Raw genomic sequence first — 23,910 nt, 5'->3', positions numbered from 1 at the left:
TCCAGGCAGGATGGCAAAGAGCACAGACCTTCAGGAATGAAGGTATGGCTCACTCTTCCAGGAAAAGAACCAAGACCTGCTGATGTGCTTGCTGAGGGTGGGGGAAATACAGAACAGTTAGTAGAGGAAGCTAGTCATATATACTAGCTAAAGCACATGAACAGTTTTAGAAACAAGGATTATAACTGACACAAGTGTTTCTGTCATATTTTGCTTCAAAATATGTTTGCACAGATATTTGTACTTTCTTTCCTCGATTTCTTTATCATGTAATATAACAACAATTAAGAAAATATCAGTGGTTATGTGGTGGTTTGAATGTAATTGGCCCCCATAATCTCATAGCGAGTGGCACTATTAGAAGGTATGGCTTTGTTGGAATGAGTTTGGCCTTGTTGGAGGAAGTGTGTCACTGTGGGGGCGGGCTTTGAGGTTTCCTATGCTCAGGTCAACTTCCTGTAAGATGTAGGACTCTCAGCTGCTCCAGCACCACATCTGCCTGCATGCCACCATGCTTCCCATCATAATGATAATGGACTGAACCTCTGAAACTGTAAGCTGCCACCCCAATTAAATGTTTTCCCTTTATAGAGTTGCCGTGGTCATGGTGTCCTTTCTCAGCAGTAGAAATCTTACGACATGTTATCATTTTTAAGTTTTGAGGTAACAAAAGAATGTCCCTCAAGGGATATTGCCACCTGTTGTAAATTTATAATGCATTTGCAGTTGTGCAAGGGGTAGTTATATCATGTGAGGTGTAATTACGGACTGGTTATTGTTCTAATTTGAAAATTAGGCATGACATAAGGAGATATGATTGTGTGTCGTGTTGACAAGGGTCAGACTTGTGACGGCTGTTCTATGTGGTCCACCTGACTGACGACATCTGGAATTAACTAAAACCCAAGCAGCTGGGTACACTTGTGAAGGATTATTTCCTAACTAAATTAAAGTGGGAAGATCCACTTTGAATCCAGATCATTGGAGGTAGGAAGATATACCTTTAGTCCAGATCTTTTGAGGTGGGCAAGTCCACCTTTAATCTGGGCCACACCCTCTGCTGGGAGCCTATGTAAAGGATGTGGAAGAAGGGAGCTTGCTCTTTGCCTGCTTGCTCTTGCTGGCAACTCCATTTCTTCAATGGCATTATAGCCTACTTCTTTGGGATTCTGGCATATGGTGAAGACCAGCTGGGACATCCAGCCTCATGGACTGAACAACTAGTGGATTCTTGGACCTTCTGTTGGTAGACAGTCACTGTTGGACTAGCTGGATCACAGCCTGTAAACCACTCTAATGAATCTCATATATGTGTGTATATGTATGTGTTCTGTAAGTTCTGTTCCTTTGGAGAGCTCTGAGTGATACAGTTTTGGCTTAGGGCATGCTTTTATCAGTTCACTTTTTCATCTAGCCCACATGGCAGCTTCCTCAACCATCTTCTTCCTCACTGTACACTCAGCTGAGTTGCCCTGCCTTTTCCTTTAGGAACATTGTGTGTGTGTGTGTGTGTGTGTGTGTGTGTGTGTGTGTGTGTGTGTGTGTGTTTGGACCTTGACTAACTGGTACAGTTTTTGGTCCAGCGTGGCTTTCCATATGCCTTGGTGTGAGACTCTTTCACTGGATACTTAGAAGGACTAGTAGGGTTATTAAATAGCCTCATTGCAGTATTGTGTCTCAGCAAATAAGCAGGTCAGAGGAGAGCAGAGAAGAGAGGAGAGGACAGGACAGGAGAGGAGGGCAGAGCAGAGGAGAGGAGAAGAGAGGAGAGGAGAGCAGAAGAGAGGAGAGGAGAGGAGAGCAGAAGAGAGGAGAGGAGAGAGGAGAGCAGAGGAGAGCAGCATGATGGGGAGAGGAGAGATGGAGAATGGTCAATGGAACAGTCAGACACTCAACAATTATCCCTTGAGTTGACTGTCTTGGAATGACATGGTTCACAGAGCCCCCACATAGCCACCATGTTAAGGTGATATAGCAGCAGCGTAGATGATCATGGCGTAGCTAAGACCGGCGAGACTGAAATACTAGGACAGTGACCGCGTGTGGCAGACACAGGTGAGTTCACATCTGAAAAGTCGTGAGGATAGTTTCAGTTAACTCAGCAATGCCACGAGTGTTCAGATTATAAAACACACAACAATCACAGGCACAATAAGGTCAGGCAAATCCGTGGCTGTCTCTGGCTGTAACATAAGATAGCCTAAATTAAATTATGGCTGTATTGACTTTTCTTATATATTCATAGACATGATGACATTTAGTTTATAAATTAGGCCCAGTAAGATATTGACACTAGCTCTAAAACAGAAGAATAACAATAGCACAGCACAATTAAAATTACTTTAAACGTATTTATTGCTTATGTCTGAGGTTTTTTTTTCTTTAATATTTTCAGTTCCTGGTTGACTATAGGCACCTGAGACCATAGGAAGCACAACCTCAGATAAACAGACCCATTCAGTTATCCAGACAGAACCACCTGTGAATCATCATGTTTCCCAGGCTCAAGTCTCTGGTCACCAAACCTGAGGCAATCACGGATCCACTCACCATCTCTAATTTTGCTTCTGCAGATCAGCATGCATTTGGAATCACACAGAACACAGCCTCTTCAGACAGAGTCTCATACACTGAAGCCTGCATTTGAAGTTCTTCCAATCTGTGTCCTCATTTCTCTTCACTGTGTACTACTGTTCTGTTGATGGGCCTTGCTTGTCTGCTTACTCAGGAGAGAGACACCTCAGTTGTCTCTGCGATGTGGTGGTCATAAACTTTCATGTGCAGCTTGATCGTGAGTTCAGAGCTCAGCTAGGCACTTTCCCCTCGCCCTGTCCTTGGGACCTTTCTGCTTTGGCCCGTGAACAGTCCTCAGTTCTCACCTCAGGACCCTCAGCCCTACTTCTGCCTCCTCCCGCTGTCTGCAGAGGTCCTCAATGCTGCTGCACCGACGGCCTGTGGTGTCTTCCCACAAAGCCGCCACCTCCTCATGCTGTCCAACCTCAGACACTCTGCACAGAGAGGGGTAGAAGAAGGAAAGGAATCCTGTCTTCCTCTGAGATGTTGTCATTACTGTTGCTGCTGGCACCTAGAACAGCTTGTTCGCTGGTTGCCTTTCTGTCCCTGTGACAGGCCTGGATATTGTGACCCTTCTTCCTCTTAAATGACTTGAGTGAAGCCCTGGGATGGGCATCAGCTGGCCTCCAAGCTCCTGACCTCTGCACAAGTCCTCAGGCCCAGCAGGAGAGAAGGTGTATGTCTATGGCACTTTCCACAAGAGCCAGAAAGCCATGGTTAGACATCCGACATCTCTGGTGACTTACCTTTGAATGAGAAATAGTTGCAGAGGTAGGTGACTTTGATTGACCTCTGCTGAGAAGTCCTGGCTGAGCAGCCATTAGAGTAACTGTGGAAAACAGACTCAGTACTGACACCACTGCTGACTGAATCGGGGTGTTCGGGGCCACCTCCCTGTCGGGTGTGTTCACAGACTAAAGGTTAGCTCCCCCACAGTGATCTGGCTAGATGACTGGGGCCACCCTACCCTCCAGTATCCCATGTAGACACACCATGCTGACAAGCCAAAGGACGGTGACAGTGTCTCCTCTGGCCCAGAGGCCAAAATAGACAGCCGTAATAATGCCAGCCCTTTGGGGTCAGGGCCTTTTATTCATTCCTCAATATTAACATTTCAAATCCTGAGGCCTAGATGCCTTTGTTCATAAAAGGTCACAAGAAAACCCACACTGACTCCAATCAGCATTTTTAAACAACCTACCTGGCCAGGCCATTCCAGAAGGGACAGGCTCTGGAAAGCTCCATCACAGGACGGCAGGAGACTTGGGGGTGGGGGGCACAGGATTTAAAATAGGGTCCAATCCCCCCAAGTCCACAGTGCCACAAGGAATGAGCCGTGATCTCCAGTCCTGTTCTGTTCCTGGCTTGCCAGGTGACTTCTCTTTGGGGATGCTTGTTCCTCATTCTGCATAAAAAAGGGCAGAGACACCAGAGCAGCACTTCCCCTTGGAATTGCTTGACATGCAGTTTTATTTTTAATTAAATGCCAATGAGAACTCCTGAAAAGAAGCCTTGTCTGCAGAGACTGACTGAATGCAGCAAGGTAGAGAGGTTGGGATGGTGCAGGTCCAGAGGCTAACCACCTTACCGCAGGCTAGCTTTAGACTCCCGAATAACCACTTCTTGCCCACCTCTGTGTTGGAATGAACATCCTGTGACTGGTAGATAAAAACCTTTGGAATCTATTAACATCGCAGACTGCTTAGATTTCACCAACCCAGAGCCTAAGAATAATATCAGATTGCATCTGAGGCCTGAAGGAGAACTTCCCATCTTGCAGCAAATGCCTCTGATGTACCCAGCAATGTATTTTAAACCTGCCTTGATTTATGACTCTTTGTTCCATAAAACTATAAAACATCATGAAGCTGCTTCCGTATTGGAACATGCAATTTGGGATAACTTCAGTCTGTGTTCTCAGGCCATGGTCACTCAAGCTCGGCTCCAGAATAAACTATCTCTATTCCCTTTAAGATGAGAGCTGGTGTTGTTTGTTATTGTGTGTGTGAGAGAGAGAGTGTGTGTGTGTGTGTGTTGTGAGAGTGTGTATATGTGTATATATGTGTGTGTGAGTGTGTATGTCTGTGTGTGAGAGAGTGTGTCTATGTGTGTTGTGAGAGTGTGTATATGTGTGTGAGTGTGTGTATGTGTGAGTGTGTGTGCATTGTGAGTGTGTGTATGTGTTTATATGTGTGTATGTATATGTGTATTATGTGTGTGAGAGTATGTATGTGTGTGTATATTTGCGTGTGTGTACATCTGTGTGTGAGAGAGTGTGTATGTGTGTGTGTGTGAGAGAGAGAGAGAGAGAGAGTGTGTGTGTGTGTGTGTGTGTGTGTGTGTCTGTGTGTGTGTGTGTGTGTGTTGATGGATCCAATATCTGGCTTTCTGAGTCAGCTCTAGGGCTGTGGTCCTGACCTTGCAGTTAGGCTACAACTTTTTAATGGTGAGAAAGCCAGCTGGGTCCCAGCACAGTGTTTAGGAGCCACTGATCTAAAATGGTCTCTTAGGGGCCTTTATTGTGATTGTCCTGAAAAAAAATTTAATTATCGTGTGACAATATAAAATACATTGTATTTTAAAAGAAAAATCAGAAAAGTGGAGAACAAATGGTTCTCAAGGATGATAGCTGGTCTCCGTGACCCCACTGTCCCCCCACTTATGACACTAGTGAGATTTTTCATGGCTGTTAGTTTGCATAGTTATAATCAGATTACAAATTCAAATTGGCATCTCTTTTGGGATCTTTTTCACCAATTTTTATCTTAAAAGGATCTCCCTATGTCTTAAGCATTTCCCCCAGTGGACGACTTCAAAGGGAAACACCCTCTTGCTAGTGTGGACCCCTCTCGCTCCCTCTGATGGGATACTTTTGGTTACCTGGGTGGAAGTACCTGCTCTCCCTGAGTCTGATTGCCGTGAGAGATGAGCACCAGTGATCTGTCTCCGGCCTCTGCAGAACCCTACAACTCTCTCTCTCTCTCTCTCTCTCTCTCTCTCTCTCTCTCTCTCTCTCTCTCCTTCACAGCGGCATTTGTGCTGGATGAGGACAGATGCATTGAGTCATTTGCTTCTAAGGGAAGCCAGGACAGGGCCTTCCCCACAGCTCATTGACCCTTTGGCCTTGGTGCCCTTACTGTTGCTGCTGATGGAATGGATTAGTGTCGGAATGGATGGGTCTGGCCTGGAAAACACCTCCTGAGCATTCCCTGTCAGCTTTCATTTGCTGTGGCTTGTTCGGTTGTTTTAAGGGTTGCAGTGGATTTCAGTATTAATTGGTGAAATCTCCAGTCAGAGAGCTCATTCATCAGCCCCATTACAAGCTGCTCAGACTGAGAAACAACAGAAAAGTCAGAGCTGGATTTGGGGCAGAGCTGGCGCTCGGGACCAGAGGTTCAGGGGCAGCACTGATCCCTCTGAATGGCTCACAGGTGACAGAGGCCAGAGAACTGGACAGTCTCTACAGAGGAAACCAAGACATGGGGAAATGATGGCTTAGTCCCTGGGTGGAGACCGAGGCTGGGGACCAGGACAGGGGTTGGCTGTGAGGTCCTGTTGTCCAGTATGACTGAAAGTGCTGAGCCAGGACACCTGTCACTGCTCTTCATTCAGGAGGTTCAAAAGCTCACAGGGACCCCATCCTATGTCCATACTGCCCCCGAGCAGCTGTGCCTCAAAGACCACATCAGCGTCATGGCCGTGTGCTCATCCTGCCTCCCCTGTCTCCCTTCTAGCCTTCCCAACTCCCTGCTTGCCCTCCTCTCAGCTTCTCTCCCGTCCTTTCCCAGCATTCCTTGAGTGTAAGGCAAATGCAAAGCAGTTTGCTGCAGTCCTATAGGGTTCGCCAGCCAGTGAGTGACACGCTGGCCCTCCAGAGAGGTGAGTACCACTAAGGGGCCTCAGGAGTTCATGCAGAGGCCTCATCCTAGGCTTGAGTCAGGGAGAAAAGAGCACCTCAAAATCAAGTCACAGACTTGTGTGTGGGTGAGCCTTGTGAATTGTGAGCAGAAGGACAGACCCTTGCCTTCCTGCCAGGGGGAAGTGCACATACAAAGGCCCATGTGTGAGGAAGCTTGTGGCACGTGCAAGATCTGTTAAGACATTCTGTGCAGGGCCCAAGGAATGCACAAGCTGTGTGTGTGTGTGTGTGTATGTGTGTGTGTGTGTGTGTGTGTGTGTATGTGTACACACGCCTGCATGCATTGGGGTGTACAGTGAGGGCCTTAGCAAGACAGTAAGTTACATGGAGAGGCTACAGGTCCTCAGTGGACTGATCGCACCGTCATTTAAACTTAACCTGGGGTGCAGCACACTCAGGCTGCACCTGGACTGTGTTTGTAGGGACTGAACTCCCTCCAGGGTGAGAAGCAGTGGTAACAAAAGCCAAGGACAGGCAGTGGGGAGATAGGGGTAGAGGGGAGGTAGGGACAGTGGGGAGGTGGGGGTAGAGGGGAGGTGGGAAGTTAGAATATTTCTAACACAGAATCCCTTTCATTGGGTTTCAAGCTCCCAGGTGTGACTGTTTACTTCCAGAGCACCACAAGGGAGTCCTCAAAGCAGACAATAAAGCCACTCAGCTTAATTTAGTGAGTTTGTCTTTCTCTAGTGGCGTTCCATATGTCACCCATTCCCTGGGGCACCCAAGCTGCCTTCTGAAACACAGAAACCTCTATGCTCAGACTGGGCAGAGCCAGCTCAGCCTTGGGGAGTATCATGGCCAGAGTGTGCACCTTTGATGATGGTTAATTGAAGTTTTGTGTTTCTAAATTCAGTATTGATGGTCAGAAAAGAAGGGATGCTTTTTCTTTCTTGTTATCTAAAGAAAACAGACATCTAAAACCCAGTCCTTACAGGTTGCAGCCAATTTTTCTTTCATCTAAAAACATGCACTGGCACAAAGCAACGTCGGTGCTAATTCACACATAAAATTGCATGTGCTGCCATTTGCCCCTATGTCCATGGTCTGGAGTTGGTTGCTGTCATAACCAAAGGATAAAGAGGAACTCAGTAGAAAATTCAAATGACAGGATGAGGTGGCACACAGGACTGTAATCTCTGCAGTCCAGAGGCTGAGGCAGGAGAATAGTGAGCTAATCCAGGCTACACAGATGATCCTAGTCTGTACTATAGGGTTGACATCTTGGTTCAAAATAATAAAATAATAATAATGGTACAAAGACCAGGCTAAAGGTGAAGGCTGATGGTGGAACAGCACTTGCCTGACATGCAAGAGGCCCTGGGTTCATCCCTCAGGACAGAAAACAGTTTACATCTGTGATGGCAGATGGAGTGAAGGGACATGTCCTCCTACCTCCCCATAAGGGGTCAGACATGGACATTGGCCACAAAGGGAACCATCACAGTGTTAGGCACGTGTGACGTCAAAAGAATGCACCGGCTCCATGCACTGTGGGAAACTAGGCATCCCCTTGAGTCCAGAAAGGAAAGGAATCAGTTCACTTGTGTTAAATCATGCTAAAGTCTTCTTCCAAGTGCAACATGACTAGGAAGACTCTAGCATGTTTAGCTGTACTCTCTTTGCCATCTCTGTGTTGTGGAATAATTAGTTCGGGATGTGTTATATTCATTTATGCTGTGGAACATTTGTTTAATGATGCAACAATATGTTGCATTCTTTTATGTTGCATTTGTTTAATTCTGTGAAGCTGTGTTACTTTGCCTGTCTAAAACACCTGATTGGTCTAATAAAGAGCTGGACAGCTAATAGCTAGGCAGGAGAGAGGGACAGGTGGGGCTTCCAGGCAGAGAGAATAAATTGGAGGAGAAATATAGGCCCAAGAGGAGGGAGAGAGGAAGGAGCGAGAAAAGGAGAAGGAGAGAAGATGCCAGGGTCCAGCCACCCAGCCACACAACCAGCCACAGAGTAAGGAGGAAAGAAAGACATATAGAATAGAGAAAGGTAAATGGCCCAGAGGCAAAAGGTGGAGGGAGTTGTTTAAGTTAAGAAAAGCTGGTTAGAGATAAGCCAAGCTAAGGCCGGCATTCATAAGTAAGAATAAGTCTCCGTGTGTTTATTTGGGAGCTGGGAGGCAGGCCCCCAAACACCAAAGAGTAAAGAAAAAACAACTACATCTCTGCTCTCCTTGTCCCTCTTTAGGCTGGTAGCCAGATGTGTATCAGGGTGAGAGAGAAGGGGAGTGTTAAGCTTGCTGGCTAAGGGTTGGACAGTACCCAGGCAAGCCCCGCTTGTCTGTGTGGGTCTTTGCTATGAAGGTCCAAAGCGGCTGAGGCAGCAAGTTAGAAACAGCAGAATGCACGCTGCAGGACTGACAAACAGCAGAATGCACGTTGCAGGACAGACAGGAGGAGAGCTGGGGGCCGATTTCATTTATCCTGTGTCCACTGTGCTCGAAAAGCCTAGCTCAGCTTCCTTTTCTGTGGGCTCTTTGATGCTCACAGTGTCTGATGTAAGAAATCTCCAGCATCACAGACACGCGGTGGGGGTAGGGGCTGTATTGTTTTTATCAAAACAAATAATGATCTAAGTCTTTTGTAAGAGTCTCCTTGGGAGGCTTAGATTTCATGCTTTATCATCTCTGCTTGGGTTATGGGCTGATCCTGGGTGACTTCAGCTACTTTAAAACCGAAGATCCTGAGACATTGTCGGTGAGTCTGTTTTTCCTGGATGTGTTGCTAAGGATCTCATAGAATTGTTCCTGAGGCCACAGTCCAGCTGCATTCTGTTCTCTGAATAAGCTACGGCACTCTAGGAGGCAGACAGGATAAAAATAAACAAGAAGAAAAGAAGAGACTAGAGTGGCTGATTGGCTCTTTCACACTTCTAATTCAATTTAATCCTCTCTGCAATTCCAATTCCGGGAGGAAGGTTTGCTTATCTGTTTTTCCTGCTGAGGAAACTGTGTAAAGGCAAGTAACTGAGCCGTGGAGGGGTGGTGGGTGGGGTTCTATGCCAGACCCCAGGCCTCCTGTCTCTCTTTCCTCCCTGACTATGGGCAGAGCTTCCCTGTGGGTAGAATAAGCAGCACTTTCGTATTTAGGTCGTGTTACACAGCCCAAGAGTTGTTCAGATATCATTAATTTTATTCCCCAGTTGACCGAGTTAATCAAAAGGGACACTGTCCAGATGCAACTGACTCACTATGGGAGGCCTTGTCTACAGAGTGAGAAATCTAAAAGAAAAAGGTTAGACCACTGTTGCTGTGGAAGAGAGGCACTCATGTGGAATACAGGTGACCTTAGGGCTGGAGAGGTATTCCTAGGTGAAAGCCAGCGACAGAATGAAGCTTCAGTCCTAAGGCCCTGAGAACTGACTTTGGCCAGCATCACATTGCATGAAAGCCCACAGTCTGGGCAAGAAATCAACCTAGCAGACACTTTGGCTGCAGCTTTGTGAAATGGAGCAGAGAACTGAGCTCAGCTCTATTGGACTCCTGGCCTGAAGAAACCATGAGAAAAGTGATTGTTATTTCAAAATGAGTTGGTGCTCGTTAGTTATGTAGCAATAGAAGGTACATGTGGAATGAAGTGTAGCTGGAGAATTTCTCTCCAGCTCTCACCAAGTCCTGCCAGTCCTGGAGCCCACTTATAAAATAAACACACAGATTCTTATATTATTTAAACTGTTTGGCCACTAGCTCAGGCCTATCATTGTCTAGCTCTTACTCTTATATTTAGCCCATTTCTATTAATCTATACTTTTGAAAAAGAAGAAAAGGGGAAGTGCTGTGGATATCACTCTGTATAAATAAAACACTGATTGGCCAGTAGCCAGACAGGAAGTATAGGTGGGACTAACAGAGAGGAGAATTGAGGGAACAGGAAGGCAGGGGGAGAGAGCTGTGAGTCGCGCCATAACAAACAAGATGTAAGGTACCGGTAGGCTACAAGCCACGTGACAACTTATGGATGGGCTAATTTAAGATATAAAAACAATTAACAAAAAGTCTACTATGGCCATACAGTTTGTAAACAATATAAGCATCTGTATGTTTATTTTATAAATGGGCTGTTGGACTGCTGGGGCTTGGCAGGACCCAGAGAGAAAACTCTCCAACTACAATGATGAGCCAGACTTTAGTGCAAAGGCTGTCTGGACTTCTGGCCATGCTGCTCCCCATGCAGTGGTGACCTCCCTCTTCTTCTACATCCAGGAAGAGAAGAAAGGAATCAGTGGACAAGTGGATTCTACAAGTGTTTAGTGAGAGCCATTCTGTGTGTACCTTTAGACTGGGCAGTGGACCTGCAAGACTATGGAGACAGGATGGAATCCCAAAAGGGGCTGCAGACTAGCATGAAAGACATGTGGCAGATGGTGATTGTGTGGGAAAATTATGGCAGACTCAAGAGCAGTATACCAGGAGAGTGGCTGAGGACCAAGCTCTGATGAAGAAGGACTTTGAGCTTTGCCCTGAACCTGGACAGGAGCCAGGAGACATGCTGGAACTGCGTGTGAAGGAGTGGAAAGAGCCAACATATAACACACGATATGCTTCAGTTCTGATGAGGGGCCTGCGGTTCCTGTGCTGCTGGGTGCCTGTGCGTAAGTGGGAGATGGGCTAAAACATGGGGACAGGGGTGCAGAGAGCAGTTCATGCCACGATGTGGCAGGTGGGCCACTTCCTCTGTGTGGTGCTCTGCTCAAAGACCTCAGAAGCACTCGCTAGACTGCATTCTCTATACCCTAAGTGGTAAACTATACAGCCTCAGGTGGCTCCGATTCCTTTTCAGTTCATTTAATCCATGAGTCATTCAACAAACACTCCTCATACAGCTTCTCTTGCTGATACTGTCAGGGCCAAGGGGGACATAAACACCCTCTCTTTGCTGAAGAATGGTGAAACTACCTTGATTATGGGTTGCAGGAGGGGTGTGGCGGGGAGCATTAGGAGGCTTTTCCCAGAGAAGGGAATTGGGCTCCTGTGAAGAGAGGCAGGAATAAGCCAGAAACATCAAAGCCTTCTTCTTTCTAAAGCATGCTGGGACTCCCTGTGCCCAGAGGACCTCCTGCTTTGATGAGTAACTGTCAGACTGCAGCAGGAAAATGCACACGTTTACCAGAATCAGCCCTAGCTGGAGCTTGCGTCCTACTTAACTGGATGCTCGGGGGGAATCACCACACGTCCTTTACCTTAATTGCACAATGGCATCTTTTTGTGAAAACTGACATGATGACATCATAGGCAACCAAGCATTTCAGGGGAATCTTGGGGAATGTGCTTTTCTCTGCCACAAATCTGGTCTCCCTGCTCTGAGCTTTAGGGCATCAGTTTATTGTGAAATATGAACAAGAAATGTGTGAGATGGGATTGACTAGTGTCTCAGTCAAAGAGCTGGTTCCTTTGGGCATTAGGCAGCTGTATAGTGTCCACTGAGAGGCTTCAGCCTGTGTGCTGGACTCAGGAACAAGGCCTCCAAGAATATAAATGAGGATAAGTGGGGTTAAGTTAGAGAGGACGAACCTGAACCTGGGCAGGAGGCAGGGAGACAGGTAGGAGGTGCTGTAGTTGCTACAGCATGATACCATAGGCTGGAAGGGCTGTAAACAGCTGACGCTTACTTCCTGCAGGGCTCTGGAGGCTGCCACATCTCAAGATGTAGGAGCCAGTGGGGCAGGGTTCCGGTGAGAGCCCATTTCTGGGTTGCACACTAATGTATCATGTCAAGGTCAGGACTGTATCAATGCAACCTCAAAAACAAAACAAACCCATGGCTCTTACCTCAAAAAGCGTAAGAGATATTTTATTTTGGAGCCAAATATGAGTGACCATGACTGGGAGGACAAATCCAAGTTACCCCAAGTTCCCTGGTCCAAACTGGTAACAGTTTTGGTAAGTTTTTATAGTAACAGAACAAAGCAAATGATGAATCAGGACGTGTTGCAGATACGTTGATGGCAACATCAAGAGACGGTGACAGCAAAGCAGGACAGTTTCTGTCGCAGGCCCAGAGGTTCCCTGATGACATCCTTGGCTTTGGGGAAGCTGGGAGTCTGTGTGCACATTTCAAAAAGATTTACTTAATAGTCAGAAGGTCAGGCACAGAGGTGGCCAATGAATGATTAATTAGATACTGAGACAGCCCCAAATAACCAGACTCTGGGCCTGCACTATTCCAGTTCTCCAGTCATTGAAGCTTGGAAAGTATTAATACTGGCGCAGCTTTTTTCCCCCCAAGAAATGTTAGTTAACAACGTATTTAGCTTTGACCGCGTCCTTGAACATATTGCTACCCAAAGCAGGCATAATGGAGGTTAGAGATTCAACATACAGACTTCCAGTGGACACAGTTTCATCCACAGCAACGGTTGTAAAAACATCCTGAACTCATGAATGATGTGTTTTAAAGTATGCAGTTGATTATAGATAAAAGATTATCGGCAACCTATATATTAATAAATTAGTTTACAAACAAGAAAACCAAAACAATATCAAAAAACTGTGACCTGGATGTGGTGATGCATGCCTACAATCTCAGCACTCAGGAGGCTGATGCATCATAAGGAGCCTATACCGAATGAATGAATTCATTAAAATAACAAAACTGCCGGGTGGTGGTGGTGCATGCCTTTAATCCCAGCACTCAAGAGGCAGAGCCAGGCGGATCTCTGTGAGTTCAAGGCCAGCCTGGACTACCAAGTGAGTCCCAGGAAAGGCGCAAAGCTACACAGAGAAACCCTGTCTCGAAAAAACCAAAAATAAATAAATAAATAAATAAATAAATAAATAAATAAATAAATAAAATAACAAAACTAAAATTGAAAAGTCCAGAAACCTCCATAGTTCTGTATGTTTAATGTGGACTTTTAAAAAGTCAGGTCAGTTCTTACTTCACAGTGAGATTACTAAGTCACCTGTCACCAGATGAAGCATGGCTGCAGAAATACCCCGGAACCTCTCATTCCCCCGGGTTTTCATCTGTTCCTCAGTGACCAGGCCCAGGGAACAGGACTTCCTGTGTACTGAGGCCGAGCTCCCCTTGCCTGGGAACCGTTAGCCATGTGACCTCTCTCCCTCCCTGACTCTAGAGGCTCTAACAGCTGAACAAAAGATGGACCATCTCTGCATTTGAGGAGTAAGCCTACCATCTAATCTGGAGGACAAGGTGTCTCTGAAAAGCTACAGGTAGCTGTGCTGTGGACGAAGTGTCTCAGGTGCCTGTTGCTTCTCAGTCCTCCTGCAGACCTGCCCCTTAGGGCCAGACACCCGTCTAGGCTCATCTTGCCCCAAGGGACTTTGAGCTCCAATTTCCTCTCCTGTTATTGACTCCTACACAGAATGTGCTGTCTTCGGCTCTACAACTGACTTTCGGACAGCAGGCTGCTGGATGGTAGTGACTAACACGACCTACAGCTGGCTCTAAATGTAACAAGCTGTGCTCTGCAAACAGTGTCTGAATCCCAAGCAATCCTGACCAAAATTCACCATAATTGCCACTGAACTCTAATTTGTCTGCTCTACTATGTCCAAATGAGTCACGTCATTTCATTTAGGAGAGTACCTCGGTATCTCTTCAGATGGGGTCAAATTTCTGCTGCTCTCAGCACCAGACACATGCAATGAAGAGGTCAGTTCCTGACCTGTAGGACATAAAACCATCTGGCAGAGGCAAACAGATTCTGTCTTCTAGGAGGAGTTAAATGTCACAGGGCTGTCGACACCTGGACGGAAGTGATGGGACTAAGGAGATCTCAAAGGAGAAAGGTGTATTTCTTCCTAGATTCTCAAGAGGACATCCAGGAATGCTTCAGAGAGACATCCACCCCTGGGCACATCGTGGAAATGGGAATATGAGATGTTCTCAGAAGGAGCCACACTGCATACAATACCTGCTTGTCAGCAAGCTTGCCTAGGTCATATTCCTCCTTTGCTAAGAACTGCCATGTGACAGGTATTTTTCTAGGGACAGGGAATGCATCAGGGAATAAATTCAAGTTCAAATGCATGATTCCTTCCAGTACTCAATACGCAGCACCATATTTTCTTTCTTTTTCTGTATGAATGAGTGGGTGTGTGCATGCTCATGTGGTGGTGGGGCACACATGAAGGCTCACATAGAGGCCAGAGGTCAGCCTCTGTTGTCAACCAGCAAGGGTTGTCTGCTTTGGAGTTTTTGAGAGAGAGTCTCTTACTAGGACTCGACCGGTTACCCCAAAGAAGCCCCAGGAATCTGTCTGTGTCTTCCTTCCCTGGGGCTGGGAGTCGGAGCATGTGCAATTTGTGTAGGTGCTGGGGATCGAACTCAGATCCTCAGGCTTGCTCACCAAGGGCTTGTATCACAGAAGCCACCTGCACAGCCGTCAGCACCATCTTTCTACTTCCACAGTGTTATTGACCATGCTTCTCATGCACAAGACATTTGGGGGAGTGCGGGATGACTTACGAGATGCTGGCCTCAAAATACTTGCCCCAGAAGGAAGGAGATCACAGGCAATCACACATAACTCTGTGACCTCTCACCTTTGCAGTGTTAGCCTTAAAAATATATGTAGCTCTTTTATTTTGTCTGTTCATTTTATGTTCTTGGTGACAAAATAGAAACATTATAACAAAACCGTAATCTTACTGACCTGGTTTTTAGATATTGATCAAAGTTTCGACTTACATTTTCTTATGAACAAAATAAAATGACTTCAGGCCCAAAACGAGCTATTCTATTTCTACTCACATTTGGACCAGGTGGTATTGAGTGCCACTTGCAAAGAGATCTTTCAGCTTGCACACAGGCCTCTTGTGTTGTCTGGAGAGGGATGCAGAGTCAATACTTCCTTGGCTGTTATGTCAAGAACTTTTGTCACATGGATGTTTGAACGTCTGGATGTCAGAGAGGAAGCAGTGATGTGACATTTGTGCACTCTGTGAAGGAGAATCTTGTCATTTCAACTGAAGTCAGCCTGAGCTGACTGAGCACAGGAGCAGCAGTGTCCTGGACCATGGACTAGACATATGAGCATCAGCTCTCTGCAGCTCAAGGCCGGAGGCTGAAAGGGATGTTTCAAGCCCATACAGATAGCCCACCCCATGGTACTCCACAAATAACCAGAGAGATCTCTACACTACCTGCCTGGCTCTGCAAGAGAAAGTGTTATGACCCAAATTCCAAAAGTTAACTGGATATAAAATTTGAACAACAGATACATTGTGTAAATTTTTTTCATGGCAATGGAATCTAAAAATATATCCAACCCATAATGCATCACTTTGTTCATGAATTTCCAAGAGAAATAGCATGTAGAACACAAGTTAAAGACGGCCACATAGTCTGTAGACCTTTGACCTGAATCCCCATTCAAACAATACCATCTGCTTGTCTAGGCAACAGCAGTACTCCTTCCTTCCACACTAACTGAGCTCCCCTTGACAAACCCTGCACACCAAACAGACATTGCTAATCAATTGCGATGCACTACTGTCAAGCCTTAGACTCTTTTTCAATACAAAGTTTCCAGAAGCCATTAATTCCTAAGATCGGTGTCAAGATTAAGACCATTGACTGCTGGCTTTCTACGTCCTTATGCTATGGCTTGCTACTGGCTCCTCCTCTGTTCTAGGTTTGGCTACACAACCGTAGGTTCCAAGCATTGGGCCACTAAAGCTCTGCCACGGATTGCCTCTTCCTCTTGCTTTCTTCACTCTCACCCACCAGTGATGAGGGTGTGTTCATCTCTGACCCTGCCTCTTCCCTCCCCCCCCCCTCTTTGAACACACCCTTCTAGCTGGCTTGTCATTTGTTGCTCTTGTTCTTAACCATTTTGCACTCCCTGGTGAGTTTTTTAATTTAATTTTTTAGGTCTATGAGTGCTAGTCTGTCTGTCTGTCTGAATGTCTGTCTGTCTGTCTGAATGTCTGTCTGTCTGAATGTCTGTGTGTGTGTGTGTATGTATACCTATATGTGCACCTGGTTGGTGCCTGTAGAGGCCAGAAGAGAGCATCAGATCCTCTGGAACTGTAGTTATGAATGGCAGTGAGCCACCATGTGGGTGCTGGGTACTGAACCTGCAGCAGCATCAAGTGCTCTTAACCACTGAACATCTCTGCAGCCCCCAAAATCTTGATTAAAAATTCATTAGAAGGGCTAGGGAGATGGCTCAGTGGTTAAAGAACTTGCTGCTCTTGCAGAGGACCTAGATGCTCACAGCTCTCTGTGATCCCAGTTCCAGGAAATCTGACTCTCTCTTTTGTCCTCCATGGGTGCTGCATACATGTGGTGTATGGAAACACACACAGACAAAACACCCATACTCAAAAATAAAGAGAAATAGATCTTTAAAAATAGCAAGAAAAATATGTCTGGAGCAGAAAAATAAAGATTTGTGAAGTTTTTAAAAAGCAACTGGAATTTTCTCTTCTACTGTTAACAGAATAGTAGATGCCAAATTAGCTGATTCTTCTGGCTCCCAGGCCTCTTCACTTGGAGTGGGAAGCCCTGTCACACTGTCTTGGTCTAATTTATCTTCTGTCATCTCAGGACGGCCACAAGGCACTTGTTAAATAATATTCCTGTCAGTGGAGCCTCAGCTTTCCCGACCTCCTGGGGAGAACGCCCTCTCACCCACCCTAGGTCTGCCCTCAGCCCCCAGGTGTGGCCTCTGCTGTCCTTGTACACAGTCAGGGAGACACCAGAAAAGGACGTGAATGGCCTCGTTTATTCCTCAACTCAAAAGCTCTTGGGAGTTGATGGATAATTTCTGCTGTGTTAGAGGGAAGAATTCAAATCAGTGTTTCCCTCTGATATCATGAGGTTCACTCAAGGGAGGGATTAATCAGATCAGTCGGGTTTCCAGAGTAGGAGAGGCCTGCAGGGAATGAAGAGCCCAGCAGACAGGCAGTGAGTGTCCCCCCTCCATGCACCACTCAGCTGGCTGTGGTCCCTGCTGTGTAGGGGAGGGGATGTCTGGAGCAGCAATGACAGACAGCTGGGAGCAGCAGCAGGTGGAGCCCTTTAGGGTCCTAGTGTAGCAGGCCTCAGGCGCCAGGTCCTTCCGCCCTAGAGTGACAGTTCCTTTGCAGCCTTAGGTATGAGGAGCGGGTCTGAGCGCCCTGGGGCCGGGCAGCAATCTGCAATTCTGCCAGCGACCGAGGCTTTTTGCAGGCTTTTATCCTTCTCCGCCTCAGTTCCCTCCGGTCTCTCTCTTTCATTTTTTTAGGTGGTGGCTCTTCAGGGACGCGTCACCCATGTTACTGTTCCTGCAGCTGCTGCCGGGGTGATGTCTGACAGCTTTTGCCCACTGCTGGCGTTTCCATCTCTGCCATCACTGCTGTCACGGGACAGCTACCACAGTCTCTACTGTCACCTAGCTGCCACACCTTCTGTCTTTGCCATGGCTTCTTCACGGCGTGTTACCAGCTCAGCCCACTTGATTCAAGATGAAGATCAAACTAGGCAAGAAGAAGAGTGCTCAGGAGAAGCCTCACTTGGCAGCGGCAGGCAGGAGGGTGAGTGAGGCTGGCTCACAGAGTGGCCACGAGTCTGCTATGTAGCCAGATCACCTCTGGGCATAGTGTCACCATCCCCTCTTTATCATGAAACCGTGGCCCTAGTCAGGCAGGGAAGCAAGTGAAAGGATACAGTGGGAGCAAGGTATTCCGTCATGGTGACAAGACTGTTCATGCCCACTCCTGGGCGTAGAGAGGGCATAGAGTTACCAGAGCCCCACCTGGGATTGTACCTGCCACTGCCTTCTGCCCCGAGAAGTTGGTCCAGTATATAGGAGGTATCTATATAAGTGGTTCCCAACCTTCCTCAATGCTGTGACCCCCAACCATAAAATTAATTTCATTGCTACCTCATAACTGTAATTTTGCTACTGTTATGAATTATAATAATAGCATCTTATATGCAGAATATCTGATATGTGACCCCCAAAGGGGCCGAGACCCACAGGTTGAGAGCCACTGAAGTGGAATTACGGTGAGTGGTACTTCCTGATGCAGCGTCCAGTGCGGTCACTAAAAGAAGGAACAAAGGAGTGATAGGTTTATAAACGGGAGCTGACACGAAATTACCCTTCGGGTGGGCTTTGTTAGGGAGAGACAGCCTATGACCGCAGCCATCTGTGTCTTCTCACTCAGGTGACCAGGCCTCGAAGCAGCAGAGTGTTAGAAGAGAGCCGGTGCCATGCCATAGGCAGCAGCATGGTGGGAAGGGCGAACCTTCAATTTCAGAGAACAAATGGGGTCCCTGTCTCTTAAAGGTTTTCTTGTGGGGATGAGGGGAGCTCCATGTTATGTGATCTAGCTTGACCTGACCTATGTGCCGGAAGTCAAGAAGGCACTGGTAAAGCTGTAATTGAAGGTTGTCTTTGGTCTAGGAATTGAGGTGGGGGTTGGGCTTGCTCATGTCTGCGTGTGAGAGCAGAACTGCAAGGCCACAGCACAGTCCACTATCTTATCAACTCTGTCAGACAGACAGAGAGAGAGAGAGAGAGAGAGAGAGAGAGAGAGAGAGAGAGAGAGATACAGGGCGGTAGCCTCATTGCTGACATAAAGTTTTCCTGTAGATAGGCTTTGTTATAAAAGAGATCTTCATGGCCACAGGCAGCTGTCCATGATCAGGCCTTGAAATGAGAGAGGATTAGAAGAAAGGGAACACCATACCAAAGGCAGCGTGGTACAAGCCTTAAAGGGAGAGACTCCAATTCTGAAGAACAAAGAAGTCTTCTGAGTAACTAAAGATTCTGGGATCTAACAGTAATTATTCATGATAGGGTGGGACGTTTTCATAATGCACCTTTTTGGGTTTTGTTGTTGTTGTTTTTGTTTGTTTGTTTTTTAAGTCAGCCACACTCCTATAAGTAACCCTTCACCCATGCCTCTATAAGTAAGCCCAATAAACTCTCTGGTTCACCGAGTGGGACCTGGAAGCATCATTCCTTCAGTCTGTTGGTGGGGCTTGATCTGGGGTGAATACACATTTATTCCCATCTCCCCAGGAAAGCCACACAACACTGCAACTCCACCTTCAGGAGCCAGAGTCGTGCCCGGCAGCAAGGAGCTGTGGTTATCGTGCGGCTTCGTGAAAAGCTAGTGGTGGCATGAGGCTCATCCAAAGGGCTGTTTAATGGGCAGTCCTTAGTCCAAGGTAGCCAAAACTAGGGGAGAGCCGAAGGGCTGTTCATGAGGGGCACACATTGCCCCATTCTCCAAAGTCTTGGCTTATTTACAGAGGAAAATGTGCATCATAAGTACTCACAAGATTAACAGTGATTTTAATAGGGTTTAACAGCACTTTAACAATGTTAAACACCTACTCAGAACTTGAACAAAAGTGATCCTCAGTCTGTCCTCGTTGGTAGAGGCCTAGTGGGATGAGGTTTGAAACTTACACTGGAGAGGGGACAAGCATGAGTGATGACCTCTGTTGTCTAAAACACTGGTTCTCAACCTGTGGGTCATGACCCCTTGGCATTGCCCAACAACAGGGGTCACCTAAGACTGTTGGAAAACAAATACTTACATTATGAGTCATAAAAATAGCAAAATTACAGTTATGAAGTAGCAACAAGAATAATTTTATGGTTGGGGGTCACTTGTATTAAAAGGTCACAACATTAGAAAGGTTGAGAAACACTGGTCTAAAACCAATTAAACTCCACTAAGTCATCAGTGGTTGGGGACTAAGATATCTCCAGTGTGCACTGTCAGGATTCATTGTTGGCTCTTAGGCTCTGTTCCTCCAGCCTTGCCTCCTTTTGATGTATCCTGAGCATTCATGATTGCATAAAATGTGAGGATCAGATCCTATCTCTACTCTTGGAGAAACAGAATATTCATATATACAGACAGAGATCTGGGGCATGATCAGAGACATGATTTTGCTGAGAAGAATGAGCCTGCACACTCACGCGCATGGCTTGCTGGGGGTGTCAGGAGCTGTGATAGCAGGCAGAAAATGAGAAGAAACTAGAAAAGAAAAGTCCAAAGGTTTTGCAATAAGGTCTTGGCATCACAGTCTTACAGACTGCCATATTCTGTATCAATCAGGAGATGTGAAAATGATCCCTTTCCAAGCTGAGAATTCCGGATCTGCTGTTGGATAAGACCCTGAGCCATTGACTGTTTTCAAGTCTGGGCATGGCCAAAAGCAGCTTGGAGGCTGCTCCATCTCTCCTTGCAGGACTCAGGAAGATCTGTTAGGAAACACTTCCTGTGCAGCCAGGTGAGAGAGGCTACTGCTCCTTCCGGTTTCCGCTGGAAGGCGTCATGGCCAGCTGTGGATACCGAGGCAGGAAGAGCCAAAAGCAGGGGGAGGCCAGGGCAAGTCTGGGAGGAAAGTCAGACTTGGGGATGTCAATGAGGCTGTGCTGGGCATGGAGGACAGAGGAGCCTGGAGTCTGAAGCAGGGTCAGTACTGCAGGAGACACCTGTGGGAAAACTGGGGCTTGGGGTCATATTCAAGGGCAGGCAGAGCTTGTTAGGAATCAGCACCAGTTTGCAGGACAGATCCTTGGCTGATGGGGAAAAAAAAATCTCTTCCATGGGATGAAAGGCCAGAACACCACCAGAGGCCAAGTCTACCCTCATCTTTCACCTTCTAGAAACTTCTACTGCATCTGGTCTTAAAGGCCCAGCCATCTAGTGTCTGTTCTAGGCCTATTAATGTCAGGGATATGGGAGGGGGTCCACAAGGGCCCACATTTCAGCGTGGCAGTGGCCCGAATTTGCTGCCTTGCTGTGTAGCTGCTGAGTAGGGCTGGGAAGCCAGCCGCCTCTAGCCATTTGTACCTGAGCTTTTACGTTAATGAAAGCCCTTTATTTTCAGAACGTTTCATGTGTTTCTGTTATGGAATGTGTAATAATCACATGCTGAAGTATCACAAAACCAACTTGGAAAAACCCATGTAACCAGTAGTTGAGGGTACTGTTAGGGCTTCCGGATAGGTCTCTGTGCCAAAGTGACCTCCCTCCATGGTACAGATGTTTCTAGACAAGCTTCTCAAGATACTAGGGTACTCTCTTTCCCATGTCTGGGCTCCCAGAGCTTCCATATTCCATCTCTACATTAAGAGTGAAAGCTGTAAAATGGTCTTGGGGTTTTTTGTTTTGTTTTGATTTATTTTGTTTTTCGGGATGAAAACAACCACCAAAAATATAAGACAATCTGATATTTGACCCAAACAAGCCAGATAGTTAAGCACAGTGTTCATATGTGTGTTCTCTTCCCTTTTCCTCCTTTGCCTAGAGGCATGCTTTCAGATAATTCCTGCACTTTAGAATATATGATTCCACCAGAAAAGGGGTGGACAGTCTAGTGCCTACTGCGATGTGCTTCATCCTTGTCATTTTAATGGCCCTGCATTCTAATGTCCTCTCATGACCTTGAATGTCCATGGAAGGGGTTACCTTACCAGTCCAATGTTTGCAGCCCCAGCCCAGAACCTATAGAAGGCCATCCAGGAATCTGGCCTTGGCTGCTGGAAATGGCAAGAGTATTTGCTAAAGAATAACCCTACCTTCATCTGAGACAAGCATCTGTTCTCACTGGAATATCTTCCTCTAGCCTGTGCTAGTCATTCCCAAGAAGCTCCTGAGGTCGAGGCCCAGGTGCCACCTGCCTTGTTTGGCTCCCAAGTTTTTCAAAGGATCCTTGGTTGCTTGCCAAGTACAACTCTCTGAGAAACTCCAGCAGGCCACTCTAGGTGTCATGTGCCAGAAGCAGTGGGTACACCAAGAGGAGAAGTTGTTGGCCACAGAAGGATCTAGAATCTACCCTATTTAGAAGGATACATGCTTGTAGGTACAACGCCCATGTTACCAAGTCTCAGCTTTGTTAGGCAGGTGAAATGATGCCAGGGGGGAGGGCCTGATGGGAAAATACCATCTGGAAACTGTGTGTGGAGGGCAGTTTAGAGGGTAGAGAGAAGAGGGATAGTGTTGTGAGCAGCAGCATTCTTCTCCTCCTCCTCCTCCTCCTCCTCTTCCTCCTCCTCCTTCTCCTTCTCCTTCTTCCCAGTTGCAGTCCTTCCCGGTATTTCTGGCATGTTCCAAGAAGCCTAGGGTGAGAGTTCAATGCCCAACAACAGCAAACGGTGCTCTCTTGGTCTCCTGGAGCTCGTAGTCAGAAATGACTCTTCCCTCAGAATGGGTGCCGTTTGGGAGTTGTTCTAGGTCCTGAATGCGCTTTGCCTTATTTCATTTTGTGTCACTCTCTTTTTAAACTATCAAAGTTTTTATTGTTGCCGTTTAAAAGTTTTTAATTCTTTAAAAATTTCACGCATGCGTGCATGCATCTTTTGATCAAGTCCACCCCATTCTTTTCAGTTCCTCCCTTCGACTCTAGCAAATACTCTCTCCGATTTCACATGTTCTTTCTTTAACCCATAGAGGCCACTTAGTGCTCACAGTGTGTGTATGGTATAGGCAATCTCCTAGATCCTCTCAGGGCCTACATCCTTGAAGAAAACAGTCTCTCCCTTCTCGTAGTAGCTATGAATTACCAAAAGCTACTCAGGAAGGGGCGGGCCAGTGTGGCTGCCTTACTCATCCATGTGGGATTTTAGCTCCTTGGTTGTGTGCATGCTGCCACAACTGACGTGAGTGCATAAACGCAGCCACCCTACCCTGTGTCCTGGAAATACTGTTTTGCTGTAGTCGCTCACTGTCTCTGCCTCTTATAATCTTTCTGCCCCCTTTTTGGCAATGATCCCTGAGCCTTAGGAGGAGATGATGTGATAGAGATATTCTGTTCAGGGGATGATGTGATAGAGATATGCTATTCAGAGCTAAGCACTCCATAGACTCTTATTCTCAGCACGTTCACCTATTTATGGGTCTCTGTTAAGTGCTATTACAGCAAATCGAAACTTCTTTGATGAGGGTTGGCAAATTTATGAGTATGAAGATAAATCCTCAGGAGTATGTTTTATACTATGTCCATTTAATACAGTGGTTCTCAACCTGTGAGTTGTGATCCCTTTGGGGGTCAAGCAACCCTTTCACAGAGGTTGCCTAAGATCATCAGAAAACAGTTGTTTACACTGTGATTCATAACAGTAGCAAGATTCCAATTGTAAAGTAGCAATGAAAATAATTCTATGGTTGGGGGTTATCACAACAGGAACTGTATTAAAGGGTCACAGCGTCAGGAAGACTGAGAACCACTGACTCAGTAGAGTAACAGAGTAACAGTAGGCCTCCTCTGGGGCCGATGGCATTCCTGGCCATGGTTTCCTGGCACTAACGGTGCCAGGCATGAGTTCTGCCTTGTAGAACTGGCCTTAAATCCAATCAGAAAGTGGTTGGTTACTCCCGTAACAGCCATGCCATGGTTGCACCGGTACGTATGTTGTGCGAGTCATTATTGTGGCTTGCAAGGTCCACAGCTGGGTAAGACTGATGATTATTTTTCACCCATAGTGTT

Source organism: Peromyscus leucopus, chromosome 5, assembly GCF_004664715.2.
Source record: "Peromyscus leucopus breed LL Stock chromosome 5, UCI_PerLeu_2.1, whole genome shotgun sequence".
NCBI lineage: Eukaryota > Metazoa > Chordata > Mammalia > Rodentia > Cricetidae > Peromyscus > Peromyscus leucopus.
The sequence above is the reverse complement of the archived record's forward strand: the minus strand, read 5'-3'. Positions refer to the sequence as shown.